This window comes from Loxodonta africana, chromosome 9, assembly GCF_030014295.1.
Source record: "Loxodonta africana isolate mLoxAfr1 chromosome 9, mLoxAfr1.hap2, whole genome shotgun sequence".
Lineage (NCBI taxonomy): Eukaryota > Metazoa > Chordata > Mammalia > Proboscidea > Elephantidae > Loxodonta > Loxodonta africana.
In genome coordinates, this window is record NC_087350.1 from 92,746,153 (window position 1) to 92,766,180 (window position 20,028).

Consider the following 20,028-nt stretch of genomic DNA (forward strand, 5'->3'; position numbering starts at 1 on the left):
GTACCAGTCCCTTCTCCATTGAAAAGTGGTGATGACATACATTGGCTCTAGTATTATAGTTTGCATTTGTCCCATATATGTGTCCTAAAGTGACCACATCCCTACAAATATTAATAAAACCAAGGTTAGGACATTAACAGCAAACCTCTTTCAGAATTCTGTTGGTTTTACTCTCAGAGCTGATAGTTCTTCCTCCCCAAAACCAAAACTACCAATGTATGTATTTTGCAAGTGAGAAGGGAATTGAAAGTAAGAAATATAAAGAAGAGAGGTTTGGCCTAATACCAGCACTTCAAGAGCAACTAAAATCAAAATTCCCATAAGCAGACAAAACTAGCAGAGTATTATTTTAAGTACCATATGAAATATATTTACTATTTCTGTTACTAAAATGTTTTGCTCATTTGAAAAAATATCAGAAAATATATAGAGAAAACCATTCTATGGTGTAACGATATAAAATAATATTTTATTATATATTCTTCTAGAATATTTTAAATACATATATTTTAACAAATACACATATTTGTTTATATACATCATACATGTATATTAACAAAAATGGGATGTAGCTATCTAAATACCCATAAACTGCTTTTTTTTATGTAACACAATATTGTGATTGCATTTCTGTGTTATTAATTAGAGATCACTATAATAATTTGGAAATCCTGGTGGTGTAGTGGTTAAGAGCTATGGCTGCTAACCAAAAAGTTTTCAGTTCAAATCCACCAGGCACTCCTCAGAAACCCTCTGGGGCAATTCTACTCTGTCCTACAGGGTCACTATGAGTCCGAATTAACTCGAATTTATCATGACTGACAAAAAAGATTCGCCTATTTTAAATTCACATTTGGCACTGAACTAAATGATCTCAGCCAAAATAAAAGTCAGAGTAGGCTCCATTTGTCATAAATGTTTCAAAAATATATTACTCAATTATTAAGAAAATGTAAAGGAAGAAAGTGACAACAGGAAGAGCAAAAGCCAAAGATGGATTAAAAAAGAATGTAAGAATGCATTTGTATTTACAAACAAAACTTTTCCATTTTTATCATTAATTTGGATAATATCTTTTCAGTGTGGTGACTTAGATTTGACCCTTTAACCCTTTTAAAATAATATTTTAATTTTTGAAATATCTCAAGAGCATTAATAAGATCAATACTCTTTTAAAATGGAAAGTATAATGCTACTTTAGCATTGTGACATAAAACATAAATGCTGAAGTGACACTTCTTTCTTTCCTCTGGGCTTTTATGTGTTTATTTTCTACTTAGGGGCTGTGATGGCGCAGTGGTTGAGTGCTTTGCTGCTAACCCAAAGGCCGGCGGTTGGAACCCACAAACCACTCCTCAGGAGAAAGATGTGGCAGTCTGCTTTCATGGTAAAGATTACAGCCTAGGAAACTCTATGGGGCAGTTCTACTCTGTCCTTTAGTGTCGCTATGGGTCACTATGAGTTGGAATTGATAGCAACGTGTAGTAGTAGTATTTTCTAGGCAAGCATTTTTTCAGTTAATCCTGCCTAATGTATTTCCCATGGCCAAAATGAAATTTTAATAAAAGTCAAATAATCACACTGAATTTGAAGCATAGAATATATCTCCTCAATATATTTGTAAGGTCCTTAAAGACATGGCCATTTCTTACCCTGTGTGCCCAAAACTGGGTAATATCAATCTGGAATGGACTGGCAGTCTGCGGCATGTATACAAAGCCGTTGCATAAACATGCTTTCTTAACTGTCAATTTTACTCAAAGAATTTTTATGCAGACACTTAAGAATTCCTTACCTTTAATTGTAGCAAGAACTTAAAACGTTTGTTTAAAATCCAACGCAAAAAAAATCATATGTAAAATAAAAGAAAAAGTCTCAAAGAAATGTCATGCTTTAGGGTTCTTTTGGGCTGTTTCCCCATAACCCCGAAAATAGAGGTCTTATGCTCTGTTTTTAGTTTTTGTTTTGTTTTTTTTTTGGTGGAAAAGTTTGAGAAGCAATGTCTCACATCTGGCACAGTATGTCTTGCACATATGGAAGTTCGGTTATTTTAGGTGAAGGGAAGGACAACACACAATACAGGGGAAGTCGGCACAATTGGACTAAACCAAAAGCAGAGAAGTTTCCTGAACACAACCAAATGCTTGGAAGGCCAGAATAGCAGGGACAGGGGTTTGGGGACTATGGTTTCAGGGGACATCTAGGTTAACTAACATAACAAAATGTATTAAGAAAACGTTCTGCATCCCACTTTGGTGAGTGGCGTCTGGGGTCTTCAACACTAGCAAGCGGCCATCTAAGGTGCATCAATTGGTCTCAACCCACATGGAGCAAAGGAGAATGAAGAACACCAAAGACACAAGGTAAATATGAGCCCAAGAGACAGAAAGGGACACATAAACCAGAGACCCCATGACCCTAAGACTGGGAGAACTGGATGGTGCCCAGCTACCACTCATGACTACCCTGACAAGGAACTCAACAAGAGAATCCCTGATGGAGCAGGAGAACAGTGGGATAAAAAAAAAAAAAAAAAAAAAGATGCAGACTTCAAATTCTCTTTAAAAAAAAAAAAAAAAACAGACTTAATGGTCTGAGACTGGAAGGACCTCGGAGGTCATGGTTCCTGGACCCTCTGTTAGCCCAAGACTGGAACTATTCCCGAAGCCAACTCTTCAGTCAGGGATTGGACTGGACTATGAGACAGAAAATGATACTGTTGAGGAGTGAGCTTCTTGGCTCAAGTAGACACATGAGACTTTGTGGGCAGCTCCTCCCTGGAGGTGAGATGAGAAGGCAGAGGGGGACAGGAGCTGGTTGAATGGAACATAGGGAATACAGGGTAGAGAGGAAGAGTGTGCTGTCACATTGTAGGGAGAGCAGCCAGGAGTACATAGCAAAGTGTGTACAAGTTTTTGTATGAGAGACTGACTTGATTTGTAAGCTTTCACTTAAAGCACAACAAAGAAAAAAAAAAAGGAAGTTAGGTAAGTAATAAAAAAAAATAATAATAATATGTGGGTTTAATTTGAGTTACCATTAGATGTTACACGGAAGTCTTGGAAAGTTCACTTTTGACATATTAGCATATTAGAGGAAAGAGAGAGAGAGGGAAAAAAAGGCAGAAAAAAAACAGTTCTGCTAAATCACTTCTTAACACCTCTCACAAGACAATTGGAGTTCTCTATAGTACGCTGAGTTCTCTACCAGCTGCATTAGTGCCAATTGATTTCTCAATTGTCTATGGAATAAAATCCAAATTCCTTAGCCTGTCGTTCAGTCCATCCAGAATCTCAACACACCCACAGTGTCCCACTTCTTTCTCTGTTTATTACTGCATTTTAAGACAAATTAAACTACTTCCCGTTCTCCACACATACCCAAACTTTTCTTATCTCTGTCTTCAGTCAGTCTGTTCCTTCTAATTTGAATGCCTTTCCCTGCTCAGCCATCATCATCTGTAAAACATAGTCTAAATGCCACCTCTTCCAGAAAGCATTCCTTCGTCTTTATCCTAAGAAATTATGCTTCTTTTTCTGATCTGCCATAATAAATTTATGTATGCCTTTCATTGAATTTATTTTCTGTCTTACGTTACATTTACATACACGTCTTACTTTTCCTAATAAATCATAAACTCTATGAAAACAAAAAAAAAACAAACTCATTGCCGTCAATTCTGACTCATAGCGACCCTATAGGACAGGGTAGAACTGCCCCATAGGGTTTCCAAAGACTGCCTGTTGGATTTGAACTGCGACCTTTTGGTTAGCAGCCATAGCTCTTAACCACTACACCACCAGGGTTTCCAAACTCTGTGAGGGAAGGTAAAATATATATGTAAACACCTAAATAAATAAACAAATGAATGAGTGAATAAATAAATCCAAAGTCTTCCAAAAAGCCAGAAGTAACATTATTTTGTTTTAATTCTGCCTTTCAAACATATTTAACCCTGTGTGTAATTAGAAACAAACAAACAAAAAATAAATAAATTTTGAAAAAACACACACAAAATGAAAGAACCACTTAGGTTGTCAGACCCTGGATCAATTTCCCATTATCTCCTATAACACAGCAGGGAAACACCCTTTAATAAAATCTGCAAAGATTCTGTCTGTTCAAAGACTGCACTGGGAACTCACTGCCAAGTTCCTTTTGGATTCTGTTAACAAGCTTTCAACCATTTTAATTGAAATGAATCATCAAAAAAAAATCTATGGCATTTAATACACCCACTTCTCAGGGATATGAAATTCAGTTTTTCTTTATGTAATTTAGTTGATCATGCCAGATAATGTCAAAAAACATACTGATTAATAGCTGTTTCTGATTTGGTGGAAACAGTCAAAACAAAAGTTGGTTAAATCATTTTTTAGAGATGTTTGGTCTAAGGGCAGAGCTGGAGTTAATAGGGAAGTTTGCAGGCCTTTCTCAGGGACTGCCTCTAGCTACCGTAGACTGTGGAATACACTCTGAAGAGGTTTAAGTGAGGGCATGATTGCAGCAAAAAATATACTTGTAATTCCCCCAATTATACACAAACACAAAAACATTTTTGTTGTTTCCAAAAGGGTTGGAGGCACCTCAGAAAACAACATAAAAATCCAAAGATCACATTACCACATCTTTTTGTACACAGAGACTGTCAACAGAAGAATCTTATTTTAATTCAGCTGAAACTTTGAAAATGAATTGAATGCAGAGAATTCTCCAGAACATTTTGTTTTATGATATCTAGATTCTTCTATCTATTGAAGTGGGGTAAGATATAATGGAAAAAACAAACAGACATAAATTTCTGTCATTTCAACAGCTTTTAAAAGTTCTTACCAAATCCTGAAAGAGTCACACAACTTGGGAAACTTACATCTTATATCTTCTTCCTCCTGTACCTTAAATTTTTCTTTTTCTCTTCCTTTTTTCTATATGCTATAGGGGAAAGGACTCAGGTTTGGAGTCAGACCAAAGTTAAATACCAACTCCGTTCCTCACTAAGTCATGTGAACTTGGACTAGTCACTGTACAGCTTAGCCTTAGATTTCCTTATTCGCGAAAATACGTTCTACCTATTTCATAGATTTTTGTCTTCTTTTTGGATGTTTTGTTGCGTTTTAGGTGAAAGTTTACACAGCAAGTTAGATTCCCATTCAATAACTCATAAGCAAATTGCTCTGTGACCTTGGTTACAATTCCCACAATGTGCCAACACTCACCATTTCCACCATGCCTGCCCCATTTCCATCCTTCCAGTTTCCCTGTCCCTCCTTGCCTTCTTATCTTTGCTTTTGGGTAAATGTTGACCTTTTGGTCTCATATAATTGACTGTTTAAAGGAGCGCATCCTCATGGATGTTACTGTTTATTTGATAGGCCAATCTATTATTGGGCTGAAAGGTGACTGTCATGGATTGAATTGTGTCCCCCCAAAATTGTATGTATCAATTTGGCTGGGCCATGACTCCCAGTATTGTGTTATCTTCCTTTGTGTTGTAAATCCTGCCTCTATGATGTTAATCCTGCCTCTATGAGGGAGGATGGGAAGCAGTTGTGTTAGTGAGGCAAGACTCAACCTACAGGATAGGATTGTGTCTTGAGGCAATCTCTTGAGATATAAAAGATAGAAGCAAGCAGAGACAGGTGGACCTCATACCACCAAGAAAGAAGTACTGGGAGCAGAGCGCATCCTTTGGACCCGGGGTCGCTGTGTAAAGAAGTTCCTAGTCCAGGGGCACATTGATGAGAAGGCCAACAGAAAGAGAATGTCTTCCCCTGGAGCTGACGCCCTGAATTTGGACTTTTAGCCTACTTTACCGTGAGGAAATAAATTTCTTTTTGTTAAAGCCATCCACTTGTGGTATTTCTGTTATAGCAGCACCAGATAACAAAAACAGTGACCTTTGGGAATGGCTTCAGTTCAAGATTAAAAGGGAATCTTAGGGCAATAGCCATGGGATGTTATCTCATAGAATTTTGGTAATGATTAAAAATATATATGGAGAACATTTTTGACTCTTTTTTTGAGTCAGAAGTGTTGTCCAATATCCAAATCATTTATTAAGTATAAATAAATTTTTATTCAAATTCTAAAAAAGATAAAGAACTTTATGTGAAGTACTAATATCTGACCAATAGTAGGCACTCAACACCAGGAGTTTGCTTTCATAGAATGTGATTTTCATTTGCTTATGAAACACTAATTCTTAGAACTTTTAAAATAGTGATGGTATTTGGAAAGCAGGAATACCATTACACTTGACTGAGGGATTTTTTTTTTTTTTTTCAAATGATAACCAAGTACTCTTGACTAAGATGGGCTCCTTGAAAACTTCTTGAAAGCTCAGGGAAATGTTAACCCTTTTTAAAGCACACCGAGTTTACATAAAATTTAAGAACATTTGTTTTTACGCCACTACAGAAAGAGCCCACAGTTGGAATCTATGGCAATTTTTCTAAAAAATTAGGTCAGGTCTTAAAAGCTTGTGAGCAGTCATCTAAGATATATCTATTGCTCCCATCCATCCAGAGCAAAGGAGAATAAAGAAAACCGAAGACACAAGGGAAAAGTTAGTCCAAAGGACTAATGGACCACAAGTACCATAGACCAGCCTAAGCCTAAACTTAAGCCCAGAAGAAATAGATGGTGCCCTACTACCACCACCGACTGCTCTGACAGGGATCACAAAAGAGGGTCCCTGACAGGGCAGGAGAAAAATATAGAACAAAATTCAAATTCACACAAAAAAGATCACACTTACCAGTCTGATAGAGATTGGAGGAACCCCAAGACTGTGGTCCCCAGACACCCCTTTAACTCAGAACTGAAGTCACTCCCAAAGTTCATCCTTCAGCCAAAGATTACATAGGTTTATAAAACAAACAATAACACACATGAGGAACGTGCTTCTTAGCTCAATCATGTAAATGAGATCAAATGAGAAACACCCGGCCAAAGGCAATGACTAGAAGACCGGAAGGGGCAGGAAAATGGGAAGAAGAGAAACGGAGAACCCAGGGTGGAGAAGAGGAAAGGGTTGACATACCACGGGGATTGCAACCAATGCCACAAAACAATTTGTGTATAAATTGTTGAATGAGAAACTAATTTGCTCTGGAAACTTTCACCTAAAGCACAATAAAAAAAAAAAAAAGAAAAGAAAAGAATGGGGCGATTTTTTAACTAATGGTTGTCACAGCAGGAGGAACCCCTGCCTGAATGTGTCCATGCGTAGGGCAAGTATTCTTCTTTGCCATCCTGGTGACCTCTCCAGGTTAGAGGCAATAAAGGGTAAGGCTGGGATTCTACAGCATATGCTACCTGTTAGAAAACATTTGCCAAGTTGCGCAGCAAGAGGTAGAATTGAAATCGTATCTTTGATTAGTGCCCAATCATTGTTAAAAGTGATGTTTTGAAGCTAAGGGAATGGCTGAGAGTAAGTGTCAACCTGTGCAGTTTGTTGCTGCTGCACACTTCTCTCTCTTATTTCCTGAGATTCCATCCATGGATAATAGGTGGTTTACCAGAAGCTGGTGTTGAAGTGTCCGTGTAAAAATACCACAGTAGGTGATTCTGTACAAAGTGTCTTAACGCAGATGATAGAACCTGCAGTGAAAAGAAGCAAAAGTAAAGAGATTTTGTCAGTGAAGAAAAAAAAAAAGGCCATAAAATATTCATATAGCATGTTTGAAATAATTTTTTCCACTAATTTGTTAGTTGCTAGCCACAAAACAAGCAGCCCAGGAGACAATAAATTGCATGAAACAAACTTATGCAACAAATGCCAAATCGCATTACTGAAAAAAAACTAAAGGATTATTTTAAAATTGAATGTTGTACTAAAAACAGAAAAATGAATTAGTCAGGATTGATTTTATAGAGCAATAAAGTCACAGTGTCTTATAAGACAGAGGTCAGGAATGGAGAAAACACTGCGTGCATGTGTGTGAGTGGGTGGGTTGGTGGGTGGTAGGTGTGGGTGAAGGGGGCAGGTGTGTTCGTGTTTCAAATTTTCCAATGTTTAAATACCCTTTGAAGGACTTCTTTGGTAATTTTATATGAATCCAAAAAAAAAAAAAGTAGACCTAGTGACTTCTGAATTATACTAAGTATGTGTACAAATCTAATCTTGTGTCAGAGCTCTTGCAGGTAACCCGAAAAAAAAAAAATACTCCAGAGTCTGATTGGCTTAAATTTACGCGAAACTGGTCTTTGTTGGAGGTAGCTCTTGAATTGCTTATTTTCCTGAATCAGAAATTATCATTTTCAAGAATCCTTAACTCTACAGACTTTCATTCTCTCTTAGAATTTCTCAGCTACTTCATCCTTACCTAACATTCATAATCTTACATCCTTTAAAGCTGGAAATTCCAAATAAGCTAAATTACACTGAAAAATGCTCAATGTCAAAACATACCATCAGCAACTTCAGATATTAACAAGAAGTAGACTTGGCTGAATTCTTTTTCTTTTTTAAGCCAAGTTTATTGAGGTATAATTACATACAATAAAATTCACAGTTTGATGAGTTTTGGCAAATGTATACAGTCATGTAACCACCACCACTATCAAGAATCAGAACATTTCTATCATCTGGAAAAGTTCTTTTATGCCCCTTTGCAGTCACCTCCTCCCCTGACCACCAGTCCCTGGCAACCACTGGTTTGTTTTTAGTCTTTACAGATTTGCCTTTTCTAGATTGTAATACAGATGGAAACATACAGAATGAAGTCTCATGTGTCTAGCTGAACTCACTAATCATACTGCTTTTGAGATTCACCTGTTTTGTCCGACATATTAGCATTCCATTCCTTTTTATTGTAAATAGTATGCCATTGTGTGACTCTTCTACAATTCGTTTATCTTCTATTTTTTACTGAATGAACATTAGGATTGTTTCCAGTTTTTGGTTATTATGAATAAAGCTTCTGTGAATATTTGAGTACAGGCCTTTGTGTGGACTTGTTTTTATTTCTTTTCTTTAAATACCTAGAAGTGGGGTTGCTAGATTATAAGTGCTTTTAACTTTATAAAAAATTGCTGAAACTATTTTCCAAAGTGGCTGTATCATTCTGAGTTTCCATCACCAATAAGGTTTCCAGTTGTAGCAAAGCCTCCTCATCACTTGTTATTATCAATCTTTCTTTAATTTTAGTCAGTCTAGTGGGTCTATAGGAAACCCTGGTGGCATCGTGGGTAAGTGCTACAGCTGCTAACCAAAAGGTAGGCAGTTTGAATCCACCAGGCGCTCCTTGGAAACTCTACAGGGCAGTTCTACAATGTCCTGTAGGGTCGCTATGAGTCCGACTTGACAGCAAGAGGTTTGGTTTTTTGGGTTTTTGTGGGTCTGTAACCCTATGGGGCAGTACTCTGTTCTATAGGGTCTATAGGGTCACTATGAGTCGGAATCAACTGGATGGTAATGGGAGCAAGCCTATGGTGGTATCTCAAAAAAGAAAAATAGGATTTTAATTTGCATTTCCCTAATTACTAATGGTGTTGAGCATCTTTTCATAGGCTTACTTGCATTGATACATCTTATTTGGTGAAATGTCTTTAAATGTCTTGCCAATTTTTTAATTGGGCAGCATTATGAATTGAACTGTGTCTCCCAAAAATATGTGTTGAATTCTTGGCCCTTGTACCTGTAAATATGACCCTGTTTGGAAATAGGAGTTTTTCTTTTGTTATGTTAATGAAGTCTTACCAGTAAAGGCTGTATATTAAACCTAATCACTTCTCAGTTATTTAGAAAAAAAACAGAATAGACTCAGAGACAGACACAGAAAGGAAGACAGACCCATGTGAGGATCCTCTACAAGCCAAGAAATGCCAAGGAATCAAGAAATGCCCAGGGCTACCAGAAAGGAAGGAAATAACATGGCCGAGACCCGGTTTTGGGCTTTTAGTCTCCAGAACTGTGAGAAAATAAATTTCTGTTATTTAAAGCCATTTACTTTCCTTATTTGTGTTACAACAGCACTAGCAAACTAGGACAGATTGTCTTCTTATTATAAAAGTCCTTTATTAACTCTGGATTCAAGTCCTTTATCAGACAGGGTTATGACTTTGCTGAATATTGGAATGCACATTTCATTGAACACTCATGAGGTGACTTTACAGGTCAAATTCCATAAGGACTGTACCACTCAAGGTTAAATTCCGTAAGAAGTGTACCACCCACATGTCAATTTCTATAAAGACTGTATTACTCAATGGTCAACTTCCTTAAAGGCAATGCTACCCAATTCCATGAGGACCCTACCCCGGAATGTCTTAAAAAAAAAAAAAAATTAAGGAGAGATTAATCTGTGTATTCACTATATCCTCAGGAATGTATATTGGAAAGTCATGGAATTCAGTATCTGGAAGACCTAGGTTGGTATCTTGGTCTCATCTTTATTAGTGATATGACCTTGTGCAAAATTTTTAACCTCTCTATGCAAAAATTTTCTCATCTTAAAAAAAAAATAGTAACATCTACTTCTCTGGACTGGAGTCAATGGACTGGAGTCAAGTTTAAATAATGCGTGAAGAACTTCACTTCATTGCATAGGGATCTTTGTAGTCACTCTATAAATACTAGTTTCTCCTCTTCCACTTTCAAAAATCTCTTTGGGTCCTAGAGAAAGTACTACAGATGCCACTTGTCAAATGACTCTAGACCCACATTATTGATAAAGAAAAGGACAGCCCAATGATGTAGGTGGCTACAGGAGCACTACGGCCCAGGGGCAACTTAACATCAGGTTTAATAGCAAAGACTATAATTTTGTCATAAATATTTGCTTAAGTACTCAGATAGAATTTCAAAATATAGCTAAATAAAATATTTGACTATTAATTTGGTGTGAATCCCCAAAGCAAGATTGTGTGGAATATATTTTATTCTATTTAATTGAGAAAACTATTTAAATGCTTGCAGGTACTTTATGTGCCTAATTTTTTGTCATTCGTTATTTGTATGTACTACTGAAAATTATTATAACTAATATCTTTATCATTCCATCTCTTAGACAAATTTAGCACTTACTACTGGGTAACTGTGTAATCTGATACTGGAAAATAGAAAAGCAAGTAATATTTTGGCATTTGAGTTCTATTGCTGTGTAGAACTGATTATTTATGCTTAACTAGTAAGGATAGAAATATTCTGTGAAACCTCTGTTTTTCATTATCATGCCAGTTACATACTTAAAACTAGTATGTTATATGAAGTGATAAGCCTACTGCTCAGCCTACTGCTCAGGCTGGTCAAAAAGTAACCTATTAGTCTCCACATCCAGGCCCCGAGGGAGGGGGCAAATCAGTACAAACGATAGGGATGCTAGAGGAGAAAGGACTTTCTATGTTATTTTAGAACTGAAATATATAGATAAATGATACAACAAATTCATAACAGAAGGAACACAGGAATTTTCAAAGTAACCAAATGAAAGAGGTAGGAGGATGTTAAATTTCTAGCAATGAATAAACCATCCCACCTGCTAATTCCCTCAACTGAAATTATAATTAAACCACTAGTTTCAATTTTAAATAATAATAAAAAAGGTACCATTTATTGAGGAAAGAGCTTTATGTACATTGTGCCATTCAATCCTCAACATAATCCTATGATAAATATATTATGGTTTCTATGGTTTAATAAATGAGAAGAATGAAAGACAGAGACACTAAACAATATATCCAAAGTCCTACAACTTACAAGAAAACAAAGATTAAATTCAAGTTTGTCAGAAAACAAAGCCTGTGCTCTTACCCATGACCTGAAGTTGTCAATTATTTTAAATACTTCTTTAGATAACTCATTGAAACAGAAACTACCAAATAATCTTACCATGGCAACCCTATATTATTGATATATTCCCAAAGAGTACAACAATGATAAAAAGGTTAACACAAGTTAATGAGTAGTTAAGTATATGAAAATCTCAAATTTGTTTGTTATATCAATCTCTGTACCAGTCTATATTTTAAGTGAAATATTTAGAGATTGAATTTCTTAAAATTTTAGTTATATGCTATTTTTCAAAAGACAACTATAACATAAGAATTTAGAAAGGTGGAAAATAATGAGGAAAAAAACACGTCAAACAAATATCAACCAAAAAGAAAGGAGAAAAAACTATAAGAATATCAAATAAAAAAAGAAACTTTAACACAAAGGGGTTAAAGGGACTTACTATAAAATAATAAAACTTTCAATTCACACACAAAAATGTAATACTTTTTGACAAATAACCCAATTAAAAAATGGGCAAAAGATATGAACAGGCACTTCACCAAATAAGATATTCAGGCAGCTAACAGATACGTGAGAAAATGCTCACTATCATTCGTTACTAGAGAAATGCAAATCAAAACTACAATGAGATACCATCTCACCCCAACAAGACTAGAATTAATCCAAAAAAGACAAAATAATAAATGTTCGAGAGGTTGTAGAGAGACTGGAACACTTATACACCGTTGGTGGGAATGTAAAATGGTACAACCAATTTGGAGATAGATTTGGCTCTTCCTTTAAAAGCTAGAAATAGAACTACCATACCATCCGGCAATCCCACCCCTTGGAATATATCCTAGAGAAATAAGAGCCATCGCAAGAATAGATATATGTATACCCACGTTCACTGCAGCACTGTTCACAATAGCAAAAAAATGGAAACAACCTAGATGCCCATCAACGGATAAATGGATAAACAAATTATGGTATATTCACACAATGGAATACTAGGCAACAATAAAGAACAATGATGAATCCATGAAATATCTCATAACATGGATGAATCTGGAAGGCATTATGTTGAGTGAAATAAGTCTGTCGCAAAAGGACAAATATTATATGAGACCACTATTATAAAAACTCAAGAAAAGTTTTAAACACAGAAGGAAACATTCTTTGATGGTTACGAGGGTGGGAAGGAGGAAGAGGGGTATTCACTAACTAGAGAGAGTAGACGAGAATTATCCCAGGTGAAGGGAAGGACAACACACAAAACAGGGGAAATCAGCACAACTGGACTAAACTAAAAGCTAAGAAGTTTCCTGAATACAACCAAACGAACTGTAAACTTTCACTTAAAGCACAATAAAAAAAAAAAGAAAAGAAATTTAATACATTTAAACTTTATAGCCTTAATAAAAAAGCCTCAAATAGAAGAAGCAAAAACTGAGAGAACTACAAAACTGGCAAGTCCACTACTGTAGTGAGAATTTGAATTCTGATTTAACCTATAAATGGATTATAAAGGAAAACAAAGCTATGACTATTCACAGATGGCATTGCTGTGTACATTTTTTAAACTGAGAGAATTTACTTATAAATTTTTAGAAATCATAATCAGAGTTAAGCAAAACAGCTGAATTTATCTTAAAAATCTAAAAATCAATTTCTTTTCTACATGCCAACAACATAAAGCTAAAAAATTGTAAAATACTTCCTTTAAAATCACAATAAAAAATAATATAACTAAGAATAAATCTAGCGAAAGATATGCATTTTCCATATATGGAAAATTATATCATTGTATTGAAAAACATTAAAGATGACCATATGGAGATACCAGCACATTCAAAAACAGGATAACTCAATGTAATGAAGATGTCATTTCTCCAAAAAATTATTCACTAATTCAATGCAATTTCAGTCAAGTTCTAGCGATGCCTTTTTTAAAGAATGTAAGAAGCTTTAGAATTAAAGATTCAAATTTTACATGAAAATACAAAAAACTAAGAATGGCAGAGAACAAATATAAGGAGGAGGGGGAAGACAAAGAGGAAGAGTGGAAACGGGGAAGCAGAGAGCATTTTCCTAACATATATAAAAACTTATATTGAAGTTAGAATAATTAATACAGAGTGGTATTGGTACTAATAGAATAGAGAGTCCAGAAATAGATCCACATAGAAATGAAAACTTTATATTTGACAGAGTGGCCTTGCAAAACCTTGGAAAGGACTAACCACTCAATAAAAGCTACTGGAAAAACTGATTGTCCACATGGAAAATGAAAGAAAAAAGGATTCCTACCTGTACTGGGTTGAATAGCATACTTCCAAAGTTTGTATCCTTCCCAAAACCTCAGGATATAAGATCTTTGCGTATGTAATTAATTGAGGAAATATAAGGTTATACTGGATAAATGTGGGCCCTAATTCAATATGACTAGTGTCTTCGTAGGAAGAGGGGAGGAAACACAGACACAGAGACACACAGAGAAGAACAACAGATGCCTACAGAAGAAGTGATTGGAGTGATGCATCTACAAGCCAAGGAATGCCAAGGATTGCTGGAAACCATTGGCAGTTAGGAGAGGGGCATGGAACAGATTGCTTTTCAAAACTGTCTAGAAGGAACCAACCTTATCAATACCTTGATTTCAGACTTCTGATCCTCAGAACTATGGGAGAATGAATCTCCATTGTTTCAAGGCACCTAGTTAGTGGTACTTGCGATGGCACCCCTAGGAAACTGATACACTAACTTATACCATTTGCAAAAATCCATCTTCAATAAGTGAAATTCTGTCAAATGAGAGGGAAATGCAGGTGGATATTTTGATGATCCTGGGGTAGGGAGAGATTTTTAAATACAGCTTTAAAATCAAATCATAAAAGAAAGATGAAAAAATAAATTAAAAAACAATAAAACTCTTACATGTGGGTTCTAAGAGACAGGTACAAGAACATTCAAAGAAATATTGTTTGTAAAAGCAAAAAAATGAAACAATCCAAATGTCTACTAGTAGGAGAATGAATAAATAAGTAGCTCTAAGTTCATAAAATTCACAATCATACAGCAGTGAAAATGACTTAGGTATATATTCTTATATAATTCAAAATTTAAAAACAGTTGCAGCAGTATATTGACAGGGAACTGACAGAAATTAAAGCCAGATTCAGAAGAGGATGTGGAATGTGGGTTAGCGTTGCTGATGTGAGATGGATCTTGGCTGAAAGCAGAGAATAACAGAAAGAAGTTTACCTGTGTTTTAATGACTATGCAAAGGCATTCAGCTGTGTGGATCATAGCAAATTATGGATAACATTGCAAATAATGGGAATTCCGGGACACTTAATCACACTCATGAGAAACCTGTACCTAGGCCAGGAGGTAGTCATTCGAACAGAACAAGGGGATACTGTGTGGTTTAAAATCAGGAAAAATATGCATCGGTGTTGCATCCTTTCACCATACTTACTCAATCTGTATGTAGAGAAAATAATCCAAGAAACTGGACTATATGAAGAACACAGCATCAAGATTGGTGGAAGACTCATTAACAACCTGCAATATGCAGATGGTACAACCTTGTTTGCTGAAACCGAAAAGGACTTGAAGCACTTACTGATGAAAATCAAAGACTACAGCCTTCAGTATGGATTACAGATCAATGTAAAGAAAACAAAAATCCTCATAACCACATCGATAAGCAACTTCATGATAAAGAGAAAAAATATTGAAGTTGTCAAGAATTTCAGTTTACTTGCAACCACAATTAACACCCATGGAAGCAACAGTAAAGAAATCGAATGACATATTGCATTGGGCAAATCTGCTGTGAAAGACCTTTAAAGTGTTAAAAGCAAAAATGTCACTTTGAGGACCAAGGTGTGTTTGACCCAAGCCATGGTATTTCAATAGCCTCGTACACGTGTGAAAGACCAAAGATTAATTGATACCTTTGAATTATGGTGTTGGTGAAGAATACTGAATATACCATGGGCTTCCAGAAGCACAAACAAAGCTGTCTTGGAAGAAGTGCAGCCAGAATGTTCAGTAGAAGCTAGGATGACAAGACTTCGTCTCAAGCACTTTGAACATGTTATTACGAAGGACCAGTCCCTGGAGAAGGACATCATGCTTGGTAAAGCAGACGGTCAGTGAAAGAGAGAAAGACCCTCACCGAGATGGATTGATACGGTGGCTGCAATGATCCGCTCAAGCATAGCAATGATTGTATGGTTGTTGCAGGACCAGGCAGTTTTTCATCCTGTTGTACGTAAGGTCACTATGAGTTGAAACCGACTTGAAGGCACCTAACAACAACACGCCTACATACAATGAATCAATCTCAGACACAAAGCTGAGTAAAGAAAGCGTTTCACAGAAGACTACCCATAATATAACATTTTTATAAAGCTCAAACACAAACAAAAGTAAATAATATATTGGTGAGTAATAAAAACATCTAAATGATAAGATTTTTTAAAGCAAGGGAATGATAAACAATTCAAGATAGTAGCTAGCTGTTTGGGAATGCAGAAGAATAAGATATTCGAAGTCACAGAGATTTTGCAAACTGTTGATATGATAATGTTCTAGTTACTAAGTTCGGCTGACACACCATAGATGTTCACGTTTTAAGCTTTGAATATTAGCATCAAATATTTCATCATTTAAATTGGAAAAAATACCACAACGATAAATTATCAAATTTGCAGTCCTAGTAGAATTTATAACATCTTTCAGAACGCAAGAGATCAGGTGGTTGAAAAAAATTAAGTAAGGACATATGTTGTTGTTGGGGGCCATCGAGTTGTTTCCAACTCATAGCGACCCTATGTACAACGGAAGGAAATACTGCCCAGCCCTGTGCCATCCTCATCATCTTTGTTATGCTTGAGCCCATGTTTGCACCACTGTGTCAATCCATCTCATTGAGGGTCTTCCTCTTTTTTTGCTGACCCTCTACTTTACCAAGCACGATGTCCTTCTCCAGGGACTAGTCCCTCCTGATAACATGTCCAAAGTACGTAAAGATAAAAAGAGCTCAAATAACAAATTAAGCTTGATTTAATAGATCTGCAAAGCAGCAAAGCATTTTGTACCCAACAACGAATGCGCATTATTTTCAAACAAAGTCGGAACATTTACATATACTAAAAAAGTATCAATTGGGGTCCAATCAAGAGACAAAAATCACACTGGCACAATAGGGCAAAAAGGAAATATTGATAAAATTTAAAAATTAGAATGTATACAAACCACATTTTCAAATCACAATTCAGCAGCACTGCAAATGAAAACAAAATGCTACACCTTACTGCTTATCCGGGAAGGAAACATTGAAGCCTTAGTGTATCTGTTTTCCATTCCTATGGCAACAAATTATCACAGACTTCATGGCTTAAAACAACACACCTTTATGATCTTACAGTTGTGTAAGTCAAAAGAATGACATAGTTCTCACCAGACTAAAGGACACTCCTTTCTAAAGGCTCTAGGGGAGAATCTGTTTCTTGGTCATTCAGGTTGCTGGCAGAATTCAGTTCCCTGTGGATGTAGAACTGAAGTCCCTGCTTTCTTTCTGGCTGTAAACTGAGGGCCATTCCCAATTTTAGAGGCTGCCACATTCCCTGGTTTGTGGCTCTCTTCCTCCAAAATCAAAGCCAGCATTGTGAATCGAGTCCTTCTCACATCTCGTCTCTCTGACCAGCCCCCTTCTGCCTCCCTCTTCTACTTCTAAGACATCATATCATCACATTGTGCCCAGCCAAACGTTGAGGACATCTCCCTACCGCAACGTTCATAGTCTTAATCACATCTGCAAAGTCTCTTTCACTGTGTTTGGTAACATATTTACAGGTTCTGGGGTCTAGGACATGAATATCTCTGGGGGGCCATTATTCTGTCTACCACATCAGATTGGCAAAAAAAAAAAAAAAAAAAATCAAAAGATTGACAACCATCTATCGATGGTGAAAAAGGTCCCTGGGTGATGCAATTGGTTTGTGTTCAGCTACTAAGCTAAAGGTTGGCAATTAGAGTCCACCCAACAGTGCTGCAGAAAAAAGTCCTGACAATCTGTTTCTGTAAAGATTGCAAGCAACAAAACCATATAAAGCAGTTCTACTCTGTAACATATGGGGTTGCCCATGAGTTGGAATGAAATCGATGGCCATGGGTTTGTTTTTTCTGGGTACTGATGGTGAGGATGAGTGGAAATAGCACTGTTCTGTACATAAATTAATGAAGTCTTTTAGAGCCCAGTTGGATGATATCCATCAAGCTTAAAATGTGCATAAGTGGAGGCAGGACGAAGATGGTGGAATGGTCAGATGCTTCCGGTGAGCCCTCTTACAACAAAGACCCAAAAAAACAAGTGAAATGATTATGACAAGCTAGGAGCCTTGGACATCAAAGGCAGAGGTAGAAGATGGACTGAGTGGCAAGGGGAAGGAGAGACTGTTCAGAAGCAGAGAGGAGTTGTCAGACATGAATCCTCAGGAGCCCTAAAGCACCATTCCCAGGAGGACTGATACAGGCTGGTAGTAGTGTTCTGCCACAGTTTCCTCAGGGAGAAACAGCCAGTGGCACAGCCTACTCACACCTCCAGAACCAGAGAAGAATGGCGCTTTTGACAAAAGCTAAGTACTTCCATATATTTTACTCTGTTCCCCACCCCTAATCTGGCTTCAGTAGTTGTTGATTTCCCTGGGCCTGAGATAGGCCCATTTCAGTGCCCTGGCCCATGCTCCCAGCCTTGGAGAAGGAATAAATTCCCATCAGGGGAAAAAGATAATTTTCCAGCTCCACTAACCGGGAAAGCTTAGGACAGAAGCCGATCTTGTCCAGGCATAAATGGCCTGTGGACTTTGAATACCTTATCCTCCTGCATGAACATGTGTGGTCCTATTTCAGCAGCATAGGCCCCTCTTGCCAGGTTGCAACTGTTTCAGCTGTGCAGTGGAGAGGTAGGTATTTGATGTTTGACACCACTTTGCCTATTAAACAGGATCCTCACCAAAAAAAAAAAAATTTTTTTTTTCATCTACCCACATCAGGGGCCTAAGGACTGGTGGCTCCACTCTCATCACTCAGGCACCTGCAACATGGGTCCAAGGATAACTGGTACCTCCCAGTCCTTACAGCCAATAGCATTGAGGGCCCATGGTCTGTCTGCAGAACCCACCCATCTGTTCACTTTGGGAAACAGTGGCACACTTTCCTCACATATACTTGGGGGGTGATTCTCAGGCCACTGCCTTGTTCAAAGCATGACCTCCTGCTACAACCAAATACTGGTACCTACACCAATCATCCCTGCCCCTCTAAGACTGTAGGACAGAGCCTGTACCACACACTTGATGACCAACTACCTGGACACCTGAGCTGAATTCATACAAGAAAAGTGAATGGACCCCTAGGCTGATATACCTGATAACAACTCTAACCATCTGGTGACAGGACTTTAGATCTTGAAAATAATCAAGCTAGCTCACTCAAGCAACCTATTTGGGCATATCAACATAAAACAAAGCAAGAAGCTAGGATACAGTAAGCAAACATAAAATAAACTAATACAATAACTTATAGGTGGCTTGGAGACAACAGCTGATATCAAATTACAAAAAGAAGCAGACCATGATCACTTCAAATAGCTCTCAAAATAAAGAATCAAGGGATCTTCTGGATGAAGGTGCTTCCTGGAATTACCAGATGCAGAATACAAAAGATTAATATACAGAACTCTTCAACACATCAGGAAGGAGATCAGGCAATACGCAGAACAAGCCCAGGAACACACAGATAAAGCAGTTGAAGAAATTAAAAAAGAAAATCAATAATATCAGGTAGCAACCTAAGAATACAACACTGGACAGAGCAATCAGGTGTCAACCTAGAAAGGGAAATCACAAAAATAAATCAAGATAAAAATAATGCTCAAAGCAGGGAAACAGCAATGTCATTATGTAAAAGAAGATAACATTAAAACAATAAAGAGGGACTAAGAAATTTTTTTTTTTTTTTTTTAAGAAATGTAGTCATAGACCTTTCACAGGGAGAGGAAGGCAAGGCAATATGAAGAAAAAAAATTGAGGTTTAAACTTAGAAAAATAGGGGTAAATACTAAGGTAACCACAAAGGAGACTAACAATCCTACTCATCAAAATAAAATACAAGGGAAAAATAGAGATTCAGTAGAAATAAAATCAACAACAATGAATAAGAAGAAAAGACAATATATAAAGATAAACTACTCAGCACAAAAAATTAAGTGGGAAAAAGAAACTGTCAACAACACA